Below are 3,007 nucleotides of genomic sequence, written 5' to 3' on the forward strand. Positions count from 1 at the left end.
CAAAGAGAAACTACACGAGCATTTAATTACTTATAACCGATGGCTGCAAGTTCCATGTATTGTGAATTTAAGCTGTGTGTGAGTATTGGTGACCGTAAATTCATTCGGGGTGTCTGAAAAGAGAACGGTAAATAAACCATAATGAATACATAGCTATCTTTGTGTCGACACAAAACGGGATACATATATCGGGTCATTTAATTTAAAATTTGTCATTGTTAAAAATGGTTATTTAAAACTTTTAAAGCTGTTTATACTACGACTACCTCTACTACGACTAGCCTACTACTACTGCAAATAATAGGCATAATAATAATAATAAACTAAATAAACGAATACATAAACCTAGAGATCTTGTAATATATCTTCATTTACGAATATTATTATGAATTTAGTGTGTGCTTACAATTAGCTACTGTTGTTTTCTAAGAAAGAACACTATCAGTAATATAATAAATGCACGTGAAGTCTAGAGAAAAACAGGGATTGGTGTGCCTTGTGTGCGCTCCACCCTGTGAATAATGCCTTTCCGACACCTGTGTTTCCCGGGGGCATGTGCATAGTTGGACACAATTACATCATTACTTAAAACAGGACGGGTTTATTCTCACCCGACTCCGTTACGTTTTTGTTGGTTAGGAGACCTGTTTGTGTATTTTTGTGGGTTAATAAAGACCTTTGTCCCACGCATTGCCATGCACCATCTGTCACTAGGCTGTATTTGATTTCTTAATTCTTTTTCAGGGGTTGATATGATCGCAATCAACAATGAACCAAATGATTCAAATTAAATTAAAAGGAAATTATCCGGACGGCAGTGGTTTATAGAACTCTGCTTGTGATTTAAGTACGCCTGGCATTGCGTGTTAAGCGTAATATGCATCTGAAACGTTTAACGGGAAATGAAATGCTGATGAAAATGTTAAAATCAGATTACTGAAGACTGCCTATAACTGCCGCCTTGTAGTAAATACACCTCAATGCGTGTCACTGCAAGGAACAGGCAAATACCACATGAAAGCGTAATTGAATTCTTGCGCCACACCCTCCGCCTACCTACTAATTACGATGTCAGTGTTGGGACTTTGTGGGAGACGACCCCCAAAGCGTAAAGTTGGTTAGGCTCCGAAACTGCCACTTCTCAGTTTCGAGTGCGAAGGTTGCAGCATGTTCATTGCTATGGATTTCACCACACTGATTCACTTCAGCTGCGAAGGGTCGATAGCGCCATCTAGAGTAGGCCTATAGTTCGCGCTCAACACCGCATGTTAGTTTAGTCCACCTTCACGACAGTTGCCAATAAGGAACGTCGTTATGACATGATTCAGCCACCCACAGTAACGCCTATTTTTCGTTCTGTGCCAAATGTACCAAATGTAATCTAAACTCTAATTTATTGTACACCTACCTTGTTCCCGGGAGTTAGAAGCATACATGCGCACTCACAAGTGAACACATAAATTATCTTATTTAGATCATAATAATTCGTGAATTCGCACGTACATCGCAAGCAAACACACAGAACTACCTGCACACGAAACTGCTGTATTAGCTGCTGGGGTCTAGTCCTGTTGACGGCGGTATACTTAGGATAAGACTGAGCTCATACTTAATTGTAAAAAATAAAAAAGCAGACAGCAACCATAGACTTTGAAATTAGGCTCTTTGTATTATGGTTTGCAGGATTTGAAGCAGTAACCTTTGATTAAAATAAAGGATACTGATACAGATAAACAATATCAATAACTTTTTCTTATTCTTTTTCGGTATATGCTTTAAGAAGGCTTTTTACAGTTGTGTACCCGGTCTATTAAGGTTTCTTAATCTATAATAAAATACTAGGCTACACTTACTATTGATTTCAAGAAATATTTTGAAGTGTGCAGTTTTTGAATTTGAGAATTTGGTTAGGGGACTGGGTGTATTTATACAGTATGATAAAGAATACAAATGAACATTTATAGATAAGTAGGAGACAACTAAGCTACCAGTTGCTACACCCCCCCAAAAAAACCTCAGTGACTTGTCCTTTCCCTGCACTCGAATGTACCCTCAGGCAACATTGAAATACTTAACATTTGCAACTCCTAAATAACAATAAAAATTACTTGCTGCAAAGTTTGTGCCAACTTCTTTTTACAGTATTACCTTGTATCCTTCTACCGTCTCCAGCTCATACCACCCCTAGATCTTCTGCAGTCCTCGTACACGTCCTGGACCACTAGAGGACACCAAAGGAATACTGAACCTTCATTGAAAAGGAAACCTTCAGATTCCCTATAACATTAAAATCTTTCTTCACTTACACTACACAGAGCTTAAAAATTCCTATGCACCATCGATCCCAAAAATTCCCTCCTTAAAGCGAGGTCAAAGTTTAATATGGTGGGAGTCGAAGACCACCCGCTTGCCCTCTTTATCTTGTCCTCGTGGATCTCGCCGTACCCTAAACTCTGTTTTCCCTTAATTGCTCGCCCATTAACTGGGTTTGTCCTTTTGTACAGCTATGACTGACATACTCACACACACCCCGAAGCATGCAGATGAGAGTGGGCATTTTACATTTGCATCTCCCTTTGTGCAAAACCATAAATTTTGTTGCACAAGAGCCTTCAGGGAGGGGTACTAATTGCAGACAAAACATCATCCAAGAACTAAATGTGAAGAATGTCTAAATCACACCCTGCAAACTGATGCATGCAACGTCTCTGCGGTCCTTCAGAGGCCAAGGCAGTAGAGATAACGTGTGCAGCGATGACGCAATAAACATTCTCCTCTTTGGCTAATAGCTGCCAATCAAAACCATTACACTGTTGAAGAACCAGTCAAACTGGAATGTTTCTCACAACATTGCAACAGTTACTTACATGGCTGTCCAAAACTTAGATGTTTTACAAAAGTTTGCCAACCCATACTTAATCACGTCATTTATAAAAAACAGTTTTTGCCTTTTTTCCTTCCCAATATAGATCATCCAATCATGTATGAAACCTCACTCAATTGCTGC

The sequence above is a fragment of the Anguilla rostrata genome, chromosome 18 (assembly GCF_018555375.3).
Source record: "Anguilla rostrata isolate EN2019 chromosome 18, ASM1855537v3, whole genome shotgun sequence".
NCBI lineage: Eukaryota > Metazoa > Chordata > Actinopteri > Anguilliformes > Anguillidae > Anguilla > Anguilla rostrata.